This window comes from Ptychodera flava, chromosome 21, assembly GCF_041260155.1.
Source record: "Ptychodera flava strain L36383 chromosome 21, AS_Pfla_20210202, whole genome shotgun sequence".
Lineage (NCBI taxonomy): Eukaryota > Metazoa > Hemichordata > Enteropneusta > Ptychoderidae > Ptychodera > Ptychodera flava.
In genome coordinates this window covers 17683048-17710101 of record NC_091948.1, presented here as the reverse complement: position 1 = coordinate 17710101, position 27054 = coordinate 17683048, and positions in this window count along the sequence as shown.

Genomic DNA, 27054 nt, shown 5'->3' with positions numbered 1-27054 from the left:
AACAACGATGTAATCTCTGTCTATCAGAAAAGCTGCATGCAATCAACGATGGTAAATTTACGCTGCTAAATAAACGCTCTGATAGGCTACTTTTGCATAAATAGTTGTCCTGGATTTCCAGAGAGGTCTTCGAGAGGTACACGAGGACAATACTACCCATCGATTCCGAGGCCCCCCCCCCCCTCACAAAAAATGACACGGCACAAAGTTTAAGAGGAACACACCGGAATAGTTCGGTAATATCCGAACTTGATCGCCACATACACGAATTATTTGTAAAAATACATAGACACAGATATTCACACATGTATACATACGGAGGCAGGGCCATACTCACGCACACATAGCGGCCGAAGGGGGCAGGACAGACTGACACACATGCAGGTGAACAAGCGAGGCCCAATAAATGGATTCAAAGATGTCGAGGCGAGGGCGAAAAACTGTGCATAAATTTAGAGAAACGGGAACGGAGAGCGTTACCATGCAACATAACGGCATGCAAGAGTGCTTACAGAGGACTAGGGTCACCGTTTCCGTCAATATCTGATGCTTTAAGTACATGCCGATCCGTTTCGGGAGCTTATCGAAGATATAGCATACGGTTGCCTCGGAAAATGAATTCTGTGCATCTCTCAACAACACACGGGTCATCGATCACTTGATATACTCAACTAATACGTCTGTAGTCGACAGAGCGTAATCGAGACGCGGCCTTCTCTTTCGCCATGAGCCAAGGCGAGCGGAGAATAAATGAAAATGTCATTTTTAAATTTGTCTTTCGGAAAGTACGCCTTAGACTATTTGTAAATTCCTCAGTGTTGCACGGAGCCGCGAGCTCCATTTGCTGATTATTGAAGCCAATGCTGCTGACGCACTCGACATCAAACCCGATACTGCATAGCGTGACCCCGCTTTTCATTGGTTAATAGACAATTTGTCGGTAAAGGACGGTCTCTTGTCTGATAGGAGATATAAACAGTTCAAGGAGTAAAAAGTGGGCTTCACGACACACGTGTATAGTACAGAGATGCAGTTGTCCTGGGAAACGTAACAAGCTGTGCGTCGGTTAGGGTAACACCCCATTTGCATCCCGTTTTGAACATGAATGAAACTTGACAATGAGTTCCAATTAAACTTCAGTACTGTGATATGAAGTGACCATGAATGTAACGGACGCAACCCTAGATGTATGATCTTCAGATGATATTTGATGAAGTCCTCTTTCAAGTTGACACTGTGCCACTCCCAAGGCGTGTCGTGCTAATCATGCTATTATGGCCACAGCTTTGCAACTTGTATATGATCATGAATAGTACGATTACATCAAATGATTTCCCGGTGGAGCTAAGAACAGTTTGTGCCTAGATAATGGTGAAAACAAACTACTTATTTACTACCCGTGAGTCAGTATTAAGTATTTCATCACGAAAAAGTGTGTACTTTGTATTTCACGAAGAAAACTTTCCACTCTATTAGAAGTTTCTCCTTAAATAGCAGGTTTCCTACAGTTGTACTCGTCCAGCTATTTCATATGGACTCCGAACTTTGTTCGAAAGTTAGATCACATGAAACGAACACCTCAGATACGATTTAAACGGCAAATAACAGTAAAACCTTAGCTTCCTAATTTACACATGGGTCTCTGTATTTTATAATACAATGTGAAAGATGATAATGCTTATAATACACCAGTATTGAAACGGCTCAATTTCTTTACGTTGTGTAATATATTGTGCATATACGTGCTTTTCTTTGTATGTATGTATGTATGTATGTATGTATGTATGTATGTATGTATGTATGTATGTATGTATGTATGTATGTATGTATGTATGTATGTATGTATGTATGTATGTATTTTATGTATGTATGTATGTATGTATGTATGTATGTATGTATGTATGTATGTATGTATGTATGTATGTATGTATGTATGTATGTATGTATGTATGTATGTATGTATTGTATGTATGTATTGTATGTATGTATGTATGTATGTATGTATGTATGTATGTATGTATGTATGTATGTATGTATGTATGTATGTATGTATGTATGTATGTATATGTATGTATGTATGTATGTATGTATGTATGTATGTATGTAGTATGTATGTATGTATGTATGTATGTATGTATGTATATGTATGTATGTATGTATGTATGTATGTATGTATGTATGTATGTATGTATGTATGTATGTATGTATGTATGTATGTATGTATGTATGTATGTATGTATGTATGTATGTATGTATGTATGTATGTATGTATGTATGTATGTATGTATGTATGTATGTATGTATGTATGTATGTATGTATGTATGTATGTATGTATGTATGTATCTGTGTATTTATCTATGTATATATCAATGTATCTATGTATATATGTATGTATGTATGTATCTGTGTATTTATCTATGTATATATCAATGCATCTATGTATATATGTATGTATGTATGTATCTGTGTATTTATCTATGTATATATCAATCTATCTATGTATATATCTATGTACCTTTGTATCTAATTGGTATTTCGTCATGTATTAAAATCGGCATTTCTTCATCTATTCAAATAAATCTGCTACTTTCATCAGTCATGTTCACTGTGTATCGGTGCTAAATGTTGACAAAATAAGCAATTACAACATGTAAGCAAGAATGATTCGGTAGTGCAATTTTCTAGGGCAAGCTAGGTCTCGTAAGCCTGGCTTAAATATACCTTCATATTAATGGCAAGCCTGCGGCTGACAGACGAGGGAAGCTGTATTGATCTGTCTTCTAAATCACCGGGACACTGAAACATTGATCTTGGAGCGTTCTGTATGAACTGAAGACATAAATCATAAACTTTAATATTTCAGAAGAATGGAGCTACAACAGGGGGGAAATTAATTGGACGGACACGTAAGAAGTCATAAGGATATTTCTTTAACTGCGATAAAATAAATCAGAAAATCGGGTTCATGACGTAAGGCGGCATATGGAACGGATAACCGAAATGAGGAGATGGAATATAGAATTCAATTTCGGTAAAAAGGCAAGTGCCTCGTAAAACCACATTATACGATCACTCAGGGCCTGCAATATCCAACCAATTTACACTTGTCAATGGTTTCAGTCTTACATAAATGATTGTCGAACGAGAGTAGAGGCTGCTTGGTTCAAATCTTGTTGGAGAAATGGTCTTCCAGTAGCCGTCGGCCGTCGCCTTGCTTTTATTCCGAGTGAATGGCAAAGTGGATACGAAGCGTATTAAAAGGAGAAGATACAAAATGCTAAAAGAGAAGATTTGATTTAGTCGTCCGCTGAAACAAATGTGACATTTCATCCCTGGAAATGCCAATGCATAAATCCATACCCTTGTTAGGAGGAACGCCAATGAGGATAGATGGCCACTATACGCTGGCTGTCATTTTAACGAAATACAACATAGCCCCAGGCAATATTATTTGTTTCTAACCACAGTTCCCAATTTCGCGTAGCTTCTTCAAATTTATCCCCGGGGAATCTTTCATCAATTGTGTACTATGTTCGGCATCCAATTTAGCAATTTAATACATCCTGAGCACTATACTTTTACCTATTAAAGTTAAATTTCCATACAAATTCATTTATTTTGTCATAACGGAGAGTCTCCGCTATTTCCAAACATGCACTTACCATCTTACAAACCATCAAATTTTAACAGCTTCGAAAATTGCAAAGCAAAAAAACCCACAATCTCATTGTATTACATCGGGCCGTGAAAGGAAAATTTTGTTATACACACAGAACGATCGAAATTTCACAAATAACCTGCCACTTCTGTTTGGGTCAAATGAAATACGGCAGCGTCTGTGGGAATTGACAATGTGGGAAAGAAACCGATTACCGCCTCATCTTGTAGGCCATCACCGAAAAGACAACCAACAGTTCCACAGGCGCTTTCAGAGATAATTGATGGAAACAACTTCCTTTACACTGACATGATATTGTTGAACAAACAGAAAGGTTTCTCCGTGACCACAGCTTTGCATCGACGTTCATGCAAGGCCCAGGGGAGAGGGCCAAATCCAGACCGATTCTGGTTTATTACCAGTTGATAGAATAATTAAGATTCAGACAATGTTCGCTTTGCATGTATTTAGTCAACCCAGCGAATCGCAGCTGATAGGAGTTGACAGCTGCATTTCTTCTTTATCTTCTTTGGCCCCCTCAGCTTTCTTGGTTTTTATCGTTAGGGGAATCTCAAAACTCAATGGAAATGCAAAATTGAACTTTCCACGTTGTCTGCTCAAATGTCGCCGAAACTAATAGCTGTACTTCTTTGCTCAAAAATGTATTTTTTGTCCATTTCAGGTGAACGTAAATGGCAATCAGCATGATAATACTGTAGTCATGTACGCCGGTTCGAAATCTCTCGCCCGAGGGCTTTTGGTGTTTACTCCACATATTTAAAATTTATGTACATGCAAGCTGTAGACAGCCGGTCGTTTCAAACCGATAGCTCAAAAAGAAGTCATAATGAAGCCCTTCACGAAGTCCATTTTCTTTAGAGTTGCCGATCAAGTTGAATGACATGATGGGAAATATTTAATATGCCATATGCAGTCATTTTTAATACCGATGGTTTAAATGTTTATTCATTGCAATGATGTCGTGCAAAGTAAAATATATCTCCACAATAAATAACTTCCATAAAGTGGTTCAATTTACATGCATTGGACATTAACACCCCTATAGGAGGTGCTTTCCAGTGTCTTCGTATGATTCGATATTAGGGTAAGGTGACTAAGGCTTCTGTTTCAGCTTGGTTTCCCTTGCTACGAAGACGTTCTCTTTTCCCTGGCTGTTAGCGGTCTGTTGTTCCTAGACTGTATAACAAAAGTTGTAAGTACTTTGTCTCTACGGGGGAAGGAGGGGAGGAAGGAAGAGGGAGGGTGAGTGTACTAGAGAGACAGACAAACAGAAAGAGACAGATAGATCGCCAGACAGACTGGCATTGGCAAAAACCAGGACACAGAGACAGGCAGAGAAATAAAGTACACAGAAAGATAGAGAGGGACAGACAGACAGAGAGACAGAGAAACAGATTTACAAACAGACAGCTAGACAAAGATAGAGACAGGGAGACAGAAACAGGCAATGAAACAGGAGAGAGAGAGAGAGAGAGAGAGAGAGAGAGAGAGAGAGAGAGAGAGAGAGAGAGAGAGAGAGAGAGAGAGAGAGAGAATCAAGCATCATGCAGACTTTTAACATTAAAAGCCTTTGCATGTTGTACGTGCTCTCACAGTCGCGGTACTCTTACGGGCAATTTTGACAAGGATAATGAGTCAATAACAAGGGCAACGTGAATTAATCTGATTTTCATCTGTGCGCAGGGTCACGTGTCTGAGCGCGAGCAAATTATAGACAGTTCAAAAATACAAGTGCTATGGTGACCTATAAATGTATGTACGTGAAACATAATGACACATCATTGCAATGGATATTGTACGGAATAACGAGTACTGCAGGGGCCCCCATTGTACGTACTTAACCAAGCAGGACAGTGGGATGAAAATTCTGGCTGTCAGGTGAGACAGAAATTCAGAAGGCGGGCGGTAAATTAACACCGCCGGAGGGTTTGAACACACGTAAATGGCTGTTCTGTCGTAAAGAACTACATCGTTTCTGATCTTGCGAGTTAGTTTGACTGTAGGGTCAAACGGCAAATGGGCGTTCTGTCCCTTCAGGCGACCTTCTTACATTTTTCACACAATCTTTCGACAAAGAAAAAATCTGAACTATTACTGAACGACTTTCTTTGTTTACAAATTATAAAGCATGAATATAAAAATGATCTCATATATTGAGGGGCGTGTAACTTGACAACGACATTCGTCGAAGATAAATATTTTCTAAGTCAATGTGAAAAAAATATCGATATATAATAATTAGACACCATTAAATGTATAGATACGGCTACGGCTGAAATGGCTTGTACAGCCTGTCTGAACTCGAAAAAAAAATAACTGACGTGAAGGGCTAGATGTATTGCGCCTCTCATGGGCACATGAGGTACCTTAATTTTTATTCAATCCGGTTTCTCAGGTGATCGTTATTCCCCGGAAAGTGTGTGAATTTGAAAATTGATCACTGATCACGAAAACCAAGCAAAAGCATCTGTTGGGATCCTTGTAATAGAGACTTTTATATCCTAACTTATTCTTTCCATTTTAATCAATAGAGGTTGCTATTTTCTATCGACTCATGGGCTATTAAATGTACACTCATGAGATTATGTTTGATTTCTTTTTTTCTAGTTTTCATTCGATCGTCGAATCGTCTCCCCCGAGACAAGGAAAAATTTAATGACAACATCCATGTCGATTTGAAAAATTCTAATCACGAAAGCGGAAGTGAAAATGCCAAGTCTCAATTTGTGCGATCTGTCTGAGTTTCAGAAACAATCATGGACCTACCGAAGCCTCAGGCACAGAACGGGATCCTGGCAGATTACGAGCAGATGCGATTGGAGCTTTAATACATTTAAGTCAATATACTGGGTCTTATTTTAATCCAAGTGATGTTTCATTTTAGCTTGCGGGAAAGAAGCAGTCTTAAAATACGGCATCACTTAATACCCTTATGAAAATAGGTCTGTCTGAAAATATCCGGATCAATTGGACTCTTTGTTTACCTTCCCTCAAAAGAGGGCGAGCTTAATTTTATTCATGGGCTTTTTTGCTGGTTTGGACCGATATTACCATTATATGACTACTTTTTGTAGAAAAACGTGCAAATGGTTTTAATACAAACAACAGTCTGCACAAAACTTCCAGTTTGAAGCCTACTCTCGCATTCATGCGGGAATCGGCAGTATTACGAGGCTTTACTTCCGAAGGAGCAGGGAAATTAAGGCGGAAATAGTGCCCTTAAAGCTTCTGTATCATTTTCGTATACTTAAAAACACCGGATTCCGAATGCGATTTTAATCGTGTTGCTGATTGAAATGGTGAAAAAATGCCATTCAAAGTAAACTATTTTCCAAATGCCAGTCTAGAAAAGAGTGGAAGGAATAATCTCTCATGATGTTTGATTATTCCCAGATGGAAGTAAACTACTGTTTGGATTAAGCTTATTTATAGAAAGATGTACCTTGTTTCCCAACGTGACGCCATGTTGCCCTAGACGCGCCATAAATTGTCGAGACTTCACATATTGAATTCACTTCAATGACTTTCTACCTGGCAGAGTCAGCCCACAGCGAATCACTGTGTGCTTCTTTCATCAAGTCTATCTAACAAAAATACGACTGGAATTCACCCTCCAGCTCGACGAGCGAATTTCACCAGATCATATTGAAACTGAAAACCGCTGACTTTTACGTGAGAAACGTCAGCCGATCGGCGATCCGTCGATAGCTCCGAGTCCGTGACCCGATACAACCCTGTGCGGTGATTAATGATTAGACATGGGCTCAGCCAGCGAATGGGCATGGGCAATTGTTGCAACATTCTTCGGTGAGTGTCGTGGGCGGGCACCTGATGAAGTCAAGAAAGTTACTGAACGTTTCCTTCTCGAGAGGATCTAATTGAAAACAGCGAAGCCACTTAACAGACTACATCTGAGACAAAACGGCAAAAGCCCGTGCAAAAATCAAAGCCAGAACATGGTAATGGTAAAATGGATCTGCCACTTACCTCTAATTTTGCTGATTTTTCTCATTTTCCCCAGAATTGTGGCTCAGAGTCCAGTACCTGGCAAATTAACGGCTCATTGCCTTCTGATTATCCGTTGAAAGGAGATGGTATCCTCTTCCGTTCTTTACTGCCACGGCAGATTTCTAAATCAATCCCGCTATACAAATTTGTTTAACGCACTTGGCAACGCAGAAAATAAGGACCCCAAATTTTGACAAATCACATACGTGACCGAACAAAAATTATCTACACTAGATTTTCTGTTTACGTCAAAATTTTTACATGCCGTCGAGTTGAATCTACCGCGGTGTATATACCAGCCTATACCAACTTACCTACCTGCATTTCGTGCGTGTGTACGCACGTACATATGTACTTATGTATGTATGCTAACACACTCATACATACATACACACATACATACATACATACATACATACATACATACATACATATATATATATATATATATATATATATATATATATATATATATATATATATATATATATATATATCCAAACTATTCAGATGTAGTAATCTTTGTACTTGAACTATTTTATGTTGATGATTATATCTGTATGCATATATATCTGTTTAAAGGTTTACGTGTATAAAAGTTAGCCATTATATTATGGTCAGTCTTGACGTTAATAGCTTCAACATAAACTCTTCCGCAAAAGCTGATTAGAAGCTTTTGTGTTGCACGTTCTAGTCAAATACTTTGATCCATCCGTGCCATTAATAAGAATTTAGCGTGTTTGAAGGAAGTAGTCCAAACTCTCATAAATTCTGCAGATCGATCAGATAAGGAAACTAGAAAACGAGAATTTGCCAAATAAATCAAGTGTTGAGTCGACTGTTATCAGTTGTTATCAAAGGAATCGCTGATTGCAGTGTCCATGACGCACTCGCAGCCATACTCTCAAGTGCTTCTGTCATGGCACATACACTGCTAGGGATTAGGACACCGTCGACGAGTAGGCACGATTCTAGACACGTGGCACAATGATCGGATTGTGAGAGAAATGACGAGCAAGCACTTTTGGATGACATGGTATGTCCCGACAAACTCACATTTTGTACTACACATCTGTACACTAAACAGGAAGAAGTGAACGCCCCGATAAGTGTGAAAACAGTCAAAAGAATAGGCATGTGTGTGTAAAGCACAAGGATGATCATCTTATACAATTCTCCCCGAAGTTGTCATGCGGGTAAACAACTGATGAAGCCCTTACAGTTTTATGTCGTTCTACTAAATATGTCACACAATTCATTATCCTTATTTACCACTCATACTTGGAAATAGATTATTTTTATTATTATATTTTATAGAAATGTAATTATGATATATAATATGCTATATTATATATAGTATAATAATAGTAATATTACTATTACTATATCATTATAAAGTAATAATACCTGTATATACAGACAATATATGTAATATGTGTTTAAAAAAATATAATATATATATCTGTAGTATAATATTATAATATCTCAACTTATTCGTCATGCGAGAACATGTAGTTCATCTGATGATTTTGCAGAGAGACATGGCCACCTCTCCTGCACTGAAAACTTATAAATTAAAGTTACACGAGACAAAGGTTTGTCTCTGCATTCAAACGTTTTATGGCAGGTGTCGTGGATTTGTTTACAAGTATAATGGGTCTATCAGACAGATGATCACTTACGGCAATAATAACGCCAGTCTGTAAATTGTGACCGTGTACACTTCCCAGTTTGACTGACAGATTGTTATATGGCAGGTGCCACAATAGGGGCAGGATGTGCTCACTCTTTCTGAACACCTGACATCACTACTTGGTTGTTTAACCAGACGTCCATACATCTTTCTTTCATGACTCTGACTGTGTTATGTATTCCGGCACTTTGTGATGTTCTGTACTGTGTTTGTCCTATTTTACAAGATGTGTAATACGACTTTTTTACTGATGATTGTAAGATAACGGATTGGTATTATAGCTATTAATATGCACCAAAGTATATACATGTTCTATAGATGTCCGTCTGAAGATTGCTAGATTCATAAAACTTAACTAACAGATATATATATATATATATATATATATATATATATATATATATATATATATATATATATATATATATATAAGCCTACTGCCGTAACATATTAATATTTTAGCGTGCTGAACAATATACCTTAGGGTTGACTGACGTGTCGAAGAAAAATATTATCGATTACATTTGCAAACGTGACCTCTTTAAGAACAAGCATTGGAATGCAACCTCTGTTCTAGTACCTTGTTCGCCGAACATAAAATCGTTAACGATTAGCTAAAGCGTAGGTGTTTTCGACTAAAAATGTAAATGTTAGAAGTGGGAGTTTAGTTGACGCAAAAGATGTTATCGGCGTGTCTGTTTGCATTGCAATAATTTTACTGGATAGGGTGAACGTTTGGTTGCATGTAAAACGTTCCCTTGTCCGTTTTGAATTGGTAAGGATGTATTATATGTCGGTTTTAATCGAAATGGCAAAAGAATTTATCTTTATTTTATTCCGATTAATGCTGCATGAGGGAAAGGCAAGCACTGATGATCCATGGTTGTAAAATAATCGATAGTTACATTCTCAAATTGCCCGTCATGTAACGTAATTCAACACTTAATGAATTGTCAAGATGCCAGTCATTTTCCATCCATGCTATGTTAGTACCAAGTTGGCACCTTTGACATAAAAGAGCGGTAAAATGTCAAAGTGAATCATATGTTGTGCACTGTCGTCTTAATTTCGAGCCGACGTACGAACCATGATAGATAGATAGCTAGATAGATAGCTAGATAGATAGCTAGCTAGAAAGCTAGCCAGCTAGCTAGCAGGAGAGAGATAGGGAGATGGATAGATAGAAAGATAGGTGGATAGATAGATATATATACATACATAGATACATGGAGACATAGATTGTAGATCAGTCGATAGATATAGAGAATGGGAGATAGGGAGAGATAGATAGATAGACAGATAGATAGGCGAGAAGATAGATAGATAGACAGACAGACAGACAGACAGACAGACAGATAGATAGATAGATAGATAGATAGATAGATAGATAGATAGATAGATAGATAGATAGATAGATAGATAGAACTAAAACGTCATTAATTTTTCTACTTGATTCAGAAGAGATGAACCTAACAGTTTGATTGTGTGGCCAAAATCTGAGTACTACAATTTATTCATCCAGCAGTCCGACGCCCAATGTTTAGTTCTGGCGTGCGGACAGGTCAACTGCTATTTATACTGCCAGAGAATGGTAGTATAAATAGTAAACTACGCTGTCAATAAAGAAGCAATAAGTTAGAATTTGCTGAGAATATGCAAACTAGTCCTGATGATGTCATGAGTCAATCATTACCACCTATACAGACATTTTGCAATTGAATGACAATGTTGAATAATTCTCACTAAGATTACACAGTTATATCCATAATGCGTGTATAAATATATATATATATATATATATATATATATATATATATATATATATATATATATATATATATATATATATATAAACAGATTACTTCAAGTACAAAGTAATGAAATCTATTACTTAAGTTTCATGCATCTGATTGCAAGATGCATGAAACTTAAGTAATTAGTCCAGTCAAAATAGGGTTAGACCCACCACAAATTGCAACAGAATTTTTTTCTTCAGAATGCATTTCAGAGAGGTACCCAGAACAACATATTAAAAGTTTACTCGAATCCACCTTGGGGAAATATGACTAATTTGCATAAATCAAATATGGCGGCCAACGATCCGACAAAATAACATAATTGGCCATATATCACATGTTAAACAAGCTGTTTCAGTGATTTCAAAGTTTAACACTACTTATTTGGCACGGGGAATCATTTTGGAAATATAATGTTTCATATAGGTACTTCATTAATTTGCATAATTCCAATATGGCGGCCAACATTCCTACAAAAGACATTTTCGGTCATATATCACGTACTAAACAAGCTATTTTTAGTGATTTTAAAGTTAAAAGAATATTTCTTAGGCATGGACAAACGATTTTCGAGATAAAATGATTTGCATAGGTAGTTTGTTAATTTGCATAAATCCAATATGGTGGCCAACATTCCTACAAAGGACATTGTCGGTCATATACCACGCATTAAACAAGCTATTTCAATGATTTTATTTGGGTATGAAGATACTTTTAGTGGTTAAATTTTTACAAAGGCCCTTTGATAATTTGCATAAATTAAATACGGCTGCCAAATTAATGCCCCATTGCTTAATAGCTTCAAATATAAATAAGGTTCTGGTATCGTTTTTAGCAGTAGGAAACTATCAAGATGAAACTGTTAAGTCCTTGGATATTTATTTTAAAATTTTGATTTTTCTTTATATGACGACTATTAATGATTGTTAGTCTTCGGAATAATATATTCTCTTACTGAATATAACATTGGATTCATCTGTGTAGGGCATTTTTGTGATTTGTATGGGAGTTTAACACTGTACAGTGTCAAAACATGTAATCTGTAATGTTTACTTTTAAAAAAAGACGTGTTCAAAATCTTTAGTTTTTAATTTAGACTTAACCCCCTTCTTATGGATGGGTGCATCTTTATAAGATCCCCTAGATGATAGGCAAGCAGTCATCACACATGACAGCAAAAATACAATAAACACAACAAAGCTAAAACAACAGAAAAAAAATGATACGACCCAAATAACAAATGCCACAATACACACAAATTAAAACTTAGCACTATTGCAAACAATATCAGATTCATAAAAAAACTTTATGAACCCACAAACTCAAAAAAATCTGAAAACTGCATGCTTTAGCAAAGGACAATTAATCCAAACACAGAATCCAACTATTACACAATACAAACAAGTACATCTTGACTCATTTTTCCAAGTGTCATTTTTCCAGATTTACATGTATGTATCGTGTAACTGTTGGATTCTGTTGGGCCGATGAGTTGTTTGAATTAATTTTAAGCCTTTGCTAAGCATGCAAGTTTTCAATTTTTGTGACTTTGTGTGTTGATCAATTTTTTTTAAGAGTCTGACATTGTTTGCAACAGTGCTAAGTTTTAATTGTCTGTATTGTGGCATGTGTTATTTTTGCTCATTTTATCTTATTTTTCTGCGTTTTATTATCTTTGTGTGTGTTTATGAATTTTTGCTGTAATATGTGATGACTTCTTGCCTATCATCTAGGGGGGTGTACCAAAGATGCAGTCGTCCATAAGGAGGGGGTTAATTCTAAATTATAAATAAAAGATTTCGTACACGACTTTTTTAAAACAGTAAACATAACGATTTCATCTTTTAACACTGTAGAGTATAAAACACCTATAAAAATCACAACTAATGTCGTACACAGATGAATCCAATGTTATATTCAGAAAGAGATTATTATTAGACGACTAACAATCATTAACGGTTGTCATATTTAGAAAAATCACAAAATAATGAAAATTGCATGACTTTCTTACATCTCAATAGTAAACGCACATCAACATATACGTATTTTAATCCGTTCGGAAGTCACATATGTAAGTCTACCAAATTTGCTTTAACATTCTTTTCAAAATACAATATATTTATGGAGTATTTTAACAAATTCAGGTATCACAGATACGTATTAAAATAGACTTTTATTCTTAAATGGACCGTTATTGTAAGTAAAGTTATAGAATATTTTCCACATTTTTAAAAATAAATGTTCAAGGACTGAAGGTGGAGCTGCACGTTGCCAACACAGTGTTTTTCAAAGGAATATTTCTCATCTAAGATGACAAGAAAACCCATAGAAACTATTTTGTGAAATGTAATATTTCACTTGAAATAAAAATATATGTATAAACAAATACGACAATATTATTTTTCATTATCTATCCTCATTCTAAAATGGCATGGGCTGAAAGACTGACACTCAAAAAGTGCTTAACATCGTGATTAGCAAAATAAAAATGCCTCTAATTCAAAATGTAAGAATTTTATTGCAAAAAAAAATAGTTGTTTTGTTATATAGCATTTAGAAAACATAATGTGAAAATTTCAGAAAATTTGACCCAGCCAGACTAGAGTTATATTCTTTGGAAATCTTGAAATTGGGATAAAAGGGAAGCAGGAAATCGGGTGTTTTGCATATATTTGCATACATTAACCCTTCTATATCATGCAACTTACGACTGCTTGCCCGGCTAAAAGGTGAACCTAACCAATTTTTAATCTTTGGTTAACAAATTAATCAAAATTGGACGAATATTTGCAAAAAAAATTATTTTGAAAAAAATACGCTGTGTTGGGTGCAGTGCCTTCTTAACAGTTATTTCTTGATATTCCTATTGCTAAAACTACCAGAACCTTGTTTATATTAGAAGCTATTTGGACATTAATTTGGTAGCCATATTTAATTTCTGAAAATTATCAGTGTCTATTAAAAATTTTGAACAGCAAATGATGTTTCTTCATGCTCAAGAATATATTTAAACTTCAAAATGGCTGAAATATATTGTTCAATACATGATATATGACAGAAAATGTCTTTTGTAGGTAAAGTGGCCGCCTATTGAATTTATGCAAATTACCAAAGTGCCAATGCAAATCATTGCACCTCAAAAATCATTTTTCCATGCCAAAGAAATAAACTTTTAACTTTGACAGCACAGAAATAGCTTGTTTAACCCTTTGACTGCTGTAATTTTATACACCAAAATTTTAATGCAATATTTTACCAATTTCTGTGAACATTGCTGTACGTTTTTTTCATAATTTTGGACGAAATGGATCTCATTTTCAGCAGCTATATATTTTTATCAAAAGTTTGGCAAAAAACAGAAAAATTGACTGTGGTACACTTTATAAAGTTGACAAAAATAGACTTTGGCGCCCAAAGGGTTAATACGTGGTATATGACAGAAAATGTCTTTTGTAGGTATGTTGGCAACCCTATTGGATTTATGCAAATCAATGAAGTACCTATGCAAATCATTGCATCTCGAAAATTGTTTTTCCATGCCAAAGAAATATACTTTTAACTTTGAAAGCAGAAAAATGGCTTTAACCCTTTGACTGCTGTAATTTTTTAAACCAAAATTTTAATGCAATATTTAACCAATTTCTGTGTACGTTTTTTCATAATTTTGGACCAAATGGATCTCATTTTTCAGCAGCTACAGTTTTTTATCGAAAATTTGGCTAAAAGCAGAAAAATTGACTGTGTTACATTTTATAAAGTTGACAAAAATAGACTTTTGCGCCCAAAGAGTTAATACGTAGTATATGACAAAAAATGTCTTTTGGAGGTATGTTGGCCACCATATTGGATTTATGCAAATTAACAAATTACCTATGCAAATCATTGCATCTCGAAAATTGTTTGTCCATGCCTAAGAAATATACTTTTAACTTTAAAATCACTGAAATAGCTTGTTTAATACGTGGTATATGACCGAAAATGTCTTTTGTAGGAATGTTGGCCGCCATATTGGATTATGCAAATTAACGAACTGCCAATACACAACATTATATTTCCAAAATTATCCCCCGTGCCAAATAAGTAGTGCCAGACTTTAAAATCACTGAAATAGCTTGTTTAACGTGTGATATATAGCCAATTATGTTATTTTGTCGGATGGTTGGCAGCCATATTTGATTTATGCAAATTAGTCATATTTCCCCAAGGTGGATTCGAGTAAACTTTTAATATGTTGTTCTGGGTACCTCTCTGAAATGCATTCTGAAGAAAAAATTCTGTTGCAATTTGTGGTGGGTTAGGTGCCAAAATCTCGTAGATTGACTGGACTAATAGGTTTCATTACTTTGTACTTGAAGTAATCTTTGTTATTCATAACGCTCTGCTTTTGCATTGAGCACTGTAATTTCCACGAGGACTAAATATACTTCGATATATATATATATATATATATATATATATATATATATATATATATATATATATATATATATATATATATATATATATATATATATATATATATATATATATATATATATATATATATAATAACATAAAAATACTTCAAGTACCAAGTAATGATATCTGTGACTTAAGTTTCATGCATCCTGCAATCATCAGACAGAAGAAGTAGTGAAAGGATTCTGATGACTGCAGGATGAATGACAATTAAGTAACAGATATCATTACTTTGTACTTGAAGTAATTTTGTGTTATTATTTATAACGCTCTGCTTTAACATCGAGCACTGTAATTTCCCACGAGGTCATCGTATACCTCGTATGTATATATATATATATTATATATATATATATATATATATATATATATATATATTATATATATATGAGAACTACAATGTGTGTATGTATGTGTATATATATATATGAGAACTACAATGTGTGTATGTATGTACATATATATATATATATATATATATATATATATATATATATATATATATATATATATATATATATATATATATAATTATTTTGGTTGATGATTATATTGGAAGAAAGGTTTGGGGAAATTTTCGTTAGCGTAGAATGCATCTCGAGGAGAGGACAGATATTCGTACTGCATACTTCAGCAATATTCCATTGGCCTGCCACTTGTGGATTTTGATTTTCAAGCTTGTGGAGTAAATACAGTTTTCATCGGCTTAGTTTGAAAAAATGATATGTTTTTCCTTAGAGATAACACAGGGTGGCGGCCATTTTGAATTTGAAATATCGAATATCGATAAATATTGAGTACTTTGTTTCTCCAGTATCAAAATTTTCACGGTGCCCCGATTTTTATTCGTGACGGTTAAAAGTTTCATTGTGGAAAGTTTGAGCAAAAGTTTGTCTTTCATTTTAGAGGCGCCATTTTATCTTAAGAACCTAGTATTCGCATCGAAAGTGAAAGACTTAAACGTTTATTCGCCGAACGATATATACATAGCTGAATGACATAGTAAACATAGGAAAGCTACGGTGCGAAGCAGTTCCAGTTACGTCATATATGTATTTCAAGCTGCCAAATATGGATCAGGGGCTGGCCGAGAGTCATATTTTACAAATTGAGAAAGGGGTGAATCACACTTAGGATAGGGTTGTTGGGGAGAGGGTCACGTATAATTTATGGACCACCCCTGATTTCCTCCGGCCCACCACCTCGTAATACATGAAAGGTCCCTAAATAGAGAAGGCTACCTTCTTTGCCACGGTCTGCAATCTTGAAAGTTTGTTCAAGGAAATCATTAAAGCCCTCTTCAGAATATCGTTCCCGCCCACCCCACGCAAATCGTATCGTATCGTTTCGGGCAAAATCGTAAAAAATATGGTACTTTCATATCACACGCTGTGATTTTTAAGATACGGTAGGACGCGACACAACACGACACGACACGACATAATACGATACGACTCGATACGATATAGGAAATCTTGTCATATTCTATTTTTCCAAAAAAATCATAGCATGTGAGAGATGGGCTTTACAAATCTTGCAGTCGCCCGTAACTGTCGTAACAAATTATGTGCACACACGTCATGTTGAGGCTCTTCATTAAGGCATATCACGCACGGTTAAACTAGCAATCAGGCAGTTCGTCGCCTTTCCAACGGCCTTTTTGTTTGGTTTCTTTCAGTTCGACCGATAGCGTCGAGAAAGCGGATATGCCATCATCAAACTGAAAATCTTTCATAATCGAAGTGAGTTTCAGGTGTGATTGTATTGGTTTCTTTTGATAACCAAGCGGTTTGTTGATTTTAAATCGCGTGACACGGCGCCCCGAAGGGAGCCCGTGTTCTTCTGATTTTCATCGTTTTTTACTGGATCTTGCTTTCTGGTGGTCGCATAAAAGAGGCGATTTAATTCCTGGCAGCGTCATACACCCGTGCAGTTCCCCTTTACGACATGGAGACTGATCCGTTACGGAGATTAGCAGACCAAAATAGTCGGCCATTGCTTAAACGTTTAAAATTTACCAATCTCCCTGGTATACATCGGAGATTAAATTGATTCTCTTATAGTTTGGTTGACGGGTTTAATGAGGGTACCCATTATGTCAGAAAATTCAGATTTTGCAAAATAATCAAATAAATGTCAAACCAATTGATGGATTGAATATACGGCTCCCCTAACCAAAATTGACAGCCATGTTTCCAGCGAATTTGCAACTTGCGAGCGGCAACCTATAGTCGTGAGACTGGTGAAGTATGATTGAAATTCATTGCTTACATCTTTGAAACACTGAAGATAATTTGTTTCAAGCTTTAAAAATCTGCAGTATGTTGCCCGGTGTCAAAAGTGCAAATTAGTGCGGTGTCTCATTTTGATCACAATTTCAACCATGTTGCGAACGTCTCGCCCGTTGGAAATCTGTTGTCTGCTGTGATTGAATAAGTTACAACAGAGGAGGAATGAAAACACAATCCAAATAACTTGCTTTGATATTACAAATATGTTATAAGCGCACTTTCTCACCTCGTTAAAAATGTGAATTACGTCATCGTTCATTTTTCTCCTAATTAGAGATATTACCAATCAATTTACCTCTAACTGTGTGATTAAACTTTTAAAAAAACTATCATTAACTATACAGCATGGCAAGGTCGACGCCCTATCCTAGCTATCTACATTCAGATATTACTTCTATCCGCTAGACTGGAGATTGAAACCAGACCATCGGTGGCACAGCGTCAACATGTCGTGTTGTTTTGCCCTCTTCTCCAACTCGGTAAACCTTGTGGCATGTAATGTATAGGAAAAACAAGAATTGATGATGCGTTTGTCGATCAAAATACCTGAACTTTGGCGTTTCCTCGCTGTTAATAAACCAATACTGTTGACAAATAGCATATCCTCAAAACTCGTCATATATTCCAGTAAATTTTGCTTAACAGATTGCAAAAGTAGCTCTATGATCAAAGGATATAAGTAATGAAGGTAAATTTTTATATGGCTTAAAAGCACATATATATATATATATATATATATATATATATATATATATATATATATATATATATATATATATATATATATATATATATATATATATATATCAGTGTTCTCCCCAGAGCTATTATAGAGTGGTGGCCGCCACTCTATAATTTTTGGTAAACAATAGAAACTCATTACCATAACAGTTGCATTTATTGTTATGCAAATTAGCCGCCACTCTATCAGAAAATCCTGGGGAGATCACTGCATATATATATATATATATATATATATATATATATATATATATATATATATATATATATATATATATATATATTCCAACTCCAATAATGTACAACTCAAAATATTAATTGACGTGCGCATATATATATATATATATATATATATATATATATATATATATATATATATATATAATCTTCAATTTTGCTGAGTCATAGATTCGTTTCCCATCAACACGCTGAATTCAATCACAGAGAGATCAAAGGCGTCAACAATTGTTATTTGCTCTGGCTCTTCCCCGGCTGTTGCTACGCACAAAATCGCTGTTCATTCTCTTCTAGCGATTGCTTATTTTACTTTGAAATTCAAAGTTATGAAATATTCACTGAGACGTGCTAGCCCAGAGGTATAGAGTATTGACTGGGGCAGAAAAGGGATTCTTTCATGGTAGTTTTATTCAATGATTATTTTCCTGTTCAAGAGAAGGCAAATACTCTAGTCAATATCACAACACATTTATTTGCGTGATAATATGTTGTGTCTCATACCACTCCAATTTGTCACCATAGATAATGTTTCTTTGCTTTTGTGGACAAAAATCCAAGAGAAACCAACAAAACTGACCTAGAACACTGTGCCCCTTTTACGTCGATAACCATAAAAATGTCTACTGGTATAGGAGGAAATGGCGATTAAATTAACCTAAATGCGTAGACGTTGGAACTGAGCGTTTTCTATTATCTGCGATAAACAAGAAATAATCCGGTGTAACCGTTCACTCGTGAAAATTCCGACGCCGCAAAATATAGAATAAGCTTCCCTCCAGCTTTTTCACACAGAACCATCTTTACTGTGCCGATATAAGTCTAGGGAAGATTTAATTTTTGGAAGACGGCTATTCATTGAACGGAAATGCAAAACATATTGTTGCATCACGTGGACTCAACGAACTATGGATGCATCCGGTTTAACATTTACCATGTTGTGATTTAGAACCCCCTCTCTCTCTCTCTCTCTCTCTCTCTCTCTCTCTCTCTCTCTCTCTCTCTCTCTCTCTCTCTCTCTCTCTCTCTCTCTCTCTCTCTGTTGTTTTATCATTCCAAGGTATGAATATATTGTGTACTGTAGTTCCTGCAATACTACAAATGTACGATGACGTGAGAAGATGCCTTTATAAACTGATATAGTCTGTCTGTCGGTCGGTCTGTCTGTAATTATATGCATGCACACGTCTGTCTGTTTGTATATCTGTCTGTCTGTGTCTGCCTGTATGTAACTCATGTATGTACCTGCGTACATACACATACGTATATATGTATGTATGTATGTATGTATGTATGTATGTATGTATGTATGTATGTATGTATGTAGGTAGGTAGGTAGGTAGGTAGGTAGGTAGGTAGGTAGGTAGGTAGGTAGGTAGGTAGGTAGGTAGGTAGGTAGGTTTGTATGAAGTATGCATGCAAAACACCCGAAAGAATCTACGAAAATATTACATCAGAAACCATATCTAAAGTTCCCTCGATGATGTCCAAAACTAGCATATTTGGACAACTCCCTCACCAATGTTGACTCACAACTATCCAATGGCACCACTTACTCCGTAGGTGATGTCGCTCGATACTCCGTTGATGTCGTTAAACAGTTAGATAGAATGTCGATGATCTATTTCATTTGAACAATGACTAGGGATATCTGGTCGTTAGCCAAGATTTAGGTGGACCGTTAATCGCTATCGCGGGAGGTAATGCTAACGCAATGCATACTGGGTACCGTAATCTCACGTATATGCTCATAGCTGATAAGCTACATTATGCGGGTTAAGTAGAAGTTCATACACTTCTAAATGACACCCTACGTACACGTCATAGGCCTTACTTCTACTCGTTTTTAATAACGGTTGCTCACTTAACAGTCTAGGCTTATCTGTAATGCCCGCTTCAAGAGGGGAAACGAGAGCAAAGCAAGACGTATGTGAAGTTCATGCTCATTTAAATTGTTGTGTTGACAACCCGTAATACTGGCATTTACATTTAATTTTCCAGTTTCTCTCATTCTGTCAGGGTAAATATAATATCAATCTCGCCATTCTAACCTATGTACATTTCTCCCCATCCCGCGGGTTTTTATTTTCATCAATAACCTGGAGGTCCGAAACGATTCACTGAGTGTTCTCCATTAGCGATTATTCGATTGGAAGTGATGTTATTCTTTTGTCTTGTCCCCGTCGATTGAAATCTCTTTCTAAGCGGGGCTTACAGCATTCTATTACTCGGCATGGAAAGGGTGTGGCCTATGAACTTCCAATTTCCCAACCTTTATTGCCGATGCTGTTGGAACGCCATCGTGCATCGTTCTCATTGATTTCGCATTTTTTGTAAACCGATTTGTTGGCATCTCCCGTGAGATTAGGGTAAAATTACTTTATTCCTCAGCTTCTCATTGTTTAATCCTGACAGCAAGGTTTGCTTATAAAGAGGGAGAAATCGGGATGCCGAGGAGTTCACACTATGAAAGGTCATTGAAGCCACGTTAATTGTTAAAAGACGGTGAATACAAACGACTCCATCTCATATCACCTATAGCCGGATTGCTTTCTCGGTGCTCAACCAACAGCTCGTGAGAGATCTCTCCAATTCAGGGCTTAATTGTCAGTATTAATAATTCTTCATCAGAGACCACCAGAGAATTTCTGCTATGCGCTTGTTGTATAATGGACTCTGATGCCGGCACATTGAAATTAATCGCGTTTTTGTCAATGCTTAGCAAAATGCACAATGGCAAGAAAGCGGGGTTACGTCTGGATAATTATTATGCCGTTCCTAGAAACGTCTAGTTGTCAATCACCAGCTTCAGGGAGGTGGATTATTTGATTTTGCGTGTTTAGAATAGCAAGAAACGGAACTATACCCGGTAGTGCATTTTAAGACTGAGAGATTTCTACGAACACTTCATCGTACATGAACTATTCTTGTGATTTGGTTATTTAATGGACTTGTGACTTGCGAAGCTTTTACTGAAACTTTTTTTTCTGTATCTGGAATTTTGCAAGGCCTTCTGACCCGCTCTCCTTTTCGAAACGTTTCTCGTTGATAGCTAAATGCAATTGCGACATTTCAAGTCCGCTGTTATCCGACACGCGCAAGAAGCGCGACCACGGTTCGTTTGGGAAAGTCGATCAAACTGTGTTATTGCAACATCACGCCGAGTAACAGGGTTACCGTTTTCTTTCATGACCTCATTACATTCATTGTCTGCGAAGAATTGGCTTTCCTCGTATTTCCTACAACGTATCACGTCTCTGCTAGCGTCCAATATTCCGAACCTATACATCTTTTTTATTAAATTTCCAACGGTTGATATCATGTCTATTTTTACGCGTACTGCGCGCCTTGAACTTTTCGTGGGATTCGTTACATTTCAAACGTTATCATCTCTGCTTTTTTGTGAAACGTAAGCGCAGTGAAGGAGAGCAGCTCGAAAAGTTATACACGGCTGATTTCACACCGTGTAGGCTGGATACACGTTCCCTTTTTACCAACTCCTCTACTTTGAAATGTACATCACACATCTGCGGTGTTGTTAAACAGAGAAGTGAATTCCTATCAAACATGAGCCCCCGGCACATGCGAGAACATCTTTCACAGCCATCCTTTATAGGCTGGCCTTCCTGCACATCACTAGCGCAGATTTTCGACATCATCTTTGTTATGGAGTTGAATCAACAGAATTCACGGGAAATTCATTTTTCCTTGGGTGTAGTTTATCTCGCCATATTCCATTATGGCACCTAATGGCCCCACCATATTGTTTTTTGCGCCCACACGAATTTCCCGGCGGCGCTGGATCAATAACTTGGTTCTTTTTTCTTAAGGTGTGTACAGCTGGTGTTATACATGAACCGTTTGTTTAAGGCAGATAACACCCAACTGAACACGATGTGCATGAAATTTAGACGCGCAGAAACCCGATCATTGGTCGCTCTTTGACGCAAACCTCCATGATAGTAGCAGAGATAATCAAGATCTCCGAGGAAGCGTTCTTCAACACTGAGCGGGGAGGGGGTAACGGTGGGGGAGCCCACTCGTGTCCTCTGTCAGTGAACGTAAATATTTCAACCAATATCCCGTGCTTGCGAACAAAGCAATTATCGTCGTGGTTCTCGAAAAAGTAAACGCCAGTTTCTCACCCTGAAAATACGGCAGTTTGAGGAAGTCTGCTCTGGTCATAAAGTTTCAAAACAAGTGACGAATTTGTTCATTAAATCGAAAAATTTATGGTTTGAATCTAACTACTTATTGCATGTAGTCTCAGTTCAATTATAGCCGAGTTGCACTTTCATTGTTATGTTATTTCATGTATACATGAATACTTGATCTTATAGCAAAGTTCATTATGATAAATTAGCATTATCGTGTATAAATGCCACGCCCTCGAGTAATTTTTGAGGAATGTACGTAGTTTGAAAGGGCAAACCAAAACGTTAATCATTCTTATTTCTCAAAACTGGTAAATTTGTACAGTGATTCCACGCGTTCCGTATATTTTAGTCTTTGCTGTTTGCGCCTATAAGTGTTGAGGAATCAGACATAGCGTGAAACTGCGGATTTTTCTTACTAATCCTGAGAATCAATATAAATACTATGCTCAAAGCGATATGATAGCATTTTCACACGTACTGCATTCGCGTCGTTGGTCAAATTACTTACTGATTGCGTGTGGTTGCACAACAGCACAAGGCGTACCTCTATGCTACGTACCATCCCCCACCCTTCTGAGTACAGCGGAACCACTTTGATAAAATGCATTACAGCGACGAGTCATGTCGATTTTAATCGTATTTGCGGTGATATACAGGGTCAATAACACCATATGGCTCGTTTAGTAACTTGTTTACAGCAATACCATAGCGAGGACCGTCAAAAATTTAGAAACATTCGAATTCTTAAGCAATGATATTTGACAACATAAAATCAAGTCGACACTGGGTAAGGTCAATGTGGGACTACGTAATGTTACTTTTTACCCCGATTGTAAAGAGTTGAAGTCTTTCTGTTTGCATCACGGGATTCTGACCGCAAGGAGAGAGATGTCCCCGATTAACATCTGAATAGACTGTATTCTCAGGAAGATATCTACGGCGCCGTTGTCACGTTCTCTTTGTATTTCGTTATTGCTTAACGTGAATCAGTACGTGCGTGGAAAATTTCACCGTTCCAGGAGAAAACAAATCTCTCAAATTTCGTTCGCCGGTTTTTATCGTTCACCCGTGATCATTCACTTTGATAAATGTTATCGATTGATACGATAAACTCAACCAAACTCCGTTTAATTTTCTGCGGCTAGATGATGGAGCATTATCTTGTTTATTTCACACTGGTTGGGTTTTAAGCTTGGTACGTGCAATTCCGAGATAATACCAGATATATATAGGCTTAGCATATATTCATTATCGGTCATGTGAAACAATCAGTTGCTACTGTAAATGAAATATCTGTGCCCGGTTTTTCCTCTAGACGCTGTCGTGCCGACTTGCAGTGGACCATTCATATTCCGTGACGTATACGAAACATTATCCGGTATAGAAAACACAGATAGCTAGAGGCTCTAAGTTTTGTCTACGTTAAAAGAGCCCGATGTCTTGGGAAATACAAATAGCATTTCTACGAGTGCAAAAATAGGAGAGATAACGAAAACGCGTGTCAGTAGGGAAGGTTTCTGCAAACGACATGCCGAAGTGAATATGCACGCCGTGGTCTTATAGGTTCGAATTCATCTGCAGAGCTGGCGCAAAATTTTCCAAGCGATGTGGCGGTCAAGCCCCGTATTTTCTTTTCCGTAGCAGCGATTTCGTTGGTTCAAGTAGTAAATAAGCCAAAAAGACATTCTCATTAGTTTAATAACCTGATTATCTGTAATTACCTGATTATTTTGCCAACAGTTTTGAAATATGTCGAAGCCAGCCGCAGGTTTAAGTATTTGTCATTCAGGAAAAATGCTGAGTGAAGACTTGCTAGTAAGAGAGAAGGAGAAAGCGACAATCTTATAAAATACAGGGCTTTTTAACGCATCTTTACGTCTGGTAGAATGCAGAGTAACATTATATCTAGAGCAACCCAAATAACAGATGTCCACAAGAGAATTAAATTGTCATTTTTATAACATTTGGAGGACTTTCCGTAAGTCTCCGTATGGTTGATTTTTTAAGTGAGTTGATTTAATTTGCTCTCACCGTTTTATTGCTTTGAGTTTAAGTGTTGTGACAATGTTTATCTGCAGGTAAAGCATCTCAGTATATGCAGCGCTATAATTGACACAGACGGTCCAATGTTTGAGTGAACCAGAATTCTCTAAACATAATCATAAAATGAATGAATAAATTAATACATAAAATGTAAAATCTTTCGCCACATACAGTTCTTAGCAGTCAATGACAGCATATATTTTTTATATCGTCTCCGATTTCAGCAAATACAATTTGGAATGGAATGAACTAGTAGTCTACAATAATTAGTGAGCTCAAATTTTCACGAAACTGGAGTTTGAACGTGTGACTTTTACATAATCATTCGTCTTGTGTTTTTAAATATACACTTGAAACAGAAAAGAGAGAGACTTTTTCGAAGGAACATTCCACCTGTCAGACTCTTGCTAATTATTCAATGAAATGGCAGTCAGATCAGCCCGGTGGGAAAAAAAAAGATTTGAGGACGGAGATAGAGCACGTGTTCCCACGGTACTGGCTCATTTGCAGGCCTTTCAAGTTTGTGAATCATTTTCAAGACACAAGTTTCATACTTCTTTCTCTCCAGAGGGCGATAAGGAAAGTCGGTTCTCGTTTAACCTGATTGCATTGACTTTTACGCTATTACGGTCTCTCATTTTAATTACTCAATCCGAAAGGCTCTCCAAAAAAATTATAGATTAATCACAAGTATATGGGTATAGTTAATCTTATAGCCGAGGATATTGACGGATGCTCTATAAATACGAACGTCTATAACATATGGATTAAGTGATTACCACATTTGTAAGTGTAACTGTGAGTCAATTTTAGCCGTGATGGGTAATGACACCATGTAGCCCTTAATGTAATGGAAACACGGCGAATGGTCGAATTGCTATCGTTGGTAATCACCGCAGCACTGCCCCTTCTGATTCTGAGATGGGAAGTCGGTAATTATTACACGCACTTTGTGTGATAAATCGGCAGGGGTGCAGGTGACAAGCCGACTCGATTCATCTTCCCGAAAGGAACTGCCTTGGAATTAATCGCAATGATGCCCGCATTCACAACATCCAAGATAAATGTATTCCGTTGTAGATCTTGCACTATGCTGGCAACCTACATGACATTGGAGCGTAATAAGATTATTTATTATAACCATATATAATCTTCCCGTCCTACTGTGAGGGACTTGGAAGATCATGCTGCCCTCCACCCTTCTACATGAACTATGAGAAAGACTTTACTTCAACATGGCCCTCACCGCGACCGTGAACTCCCTCAACGCTAAATTACATGTCAATTCTTGATTTGCATTCTCAATTTTCAACGGTACCCACAACTTTGCCTGTGAAAGGATATTGTAGGTCAGAGGTAAGATTTCTTCAAAGCGTATTCACCAAGCATCCTATAGCAATAAACTTTACCACTTTAACTGCGATATAAGTTACAAGCTCTATTAAAACTATGAGTATAAAACTTTATGCGGACATGTGAAGTAGGAATAGAATGTTCAGTCTCTACAGCCCAATACAAAATTTATATATTGCTCTTCGGCTAGTTTGGGTGACTGTCAAATTTGAATAATCAGTGTTGGGTGCCGTTGCTTGTTAAAATATCCCCGCTGGACAGTTTATTTCTTCTTTTCACATACTAAGCTCATGCACTATGGCTTTGTTATGACGTTGGATAAGAAAAAACAGTATCGCGGCTGTTTGTAGCAGACACCTCCAACGCGACAAATCTTTATGTTATCCGAGATTTACCGAGGCTGCTGTCGGCATGTAATTATAGTCACTTGTTATTGTGAAATGCACTGAGCGCTGTCTATCTTTATTCAATTAACGGCGTCCGTGGTCTGAACCAAAAATGACAATCTCGGCGATATCCCGGCAGGACCGGGGACTCGCATATTTCAGCAAGCATACTTGGACCTTTTAAGCCATTGACAAACGCGTAAGTGAAGAAAGG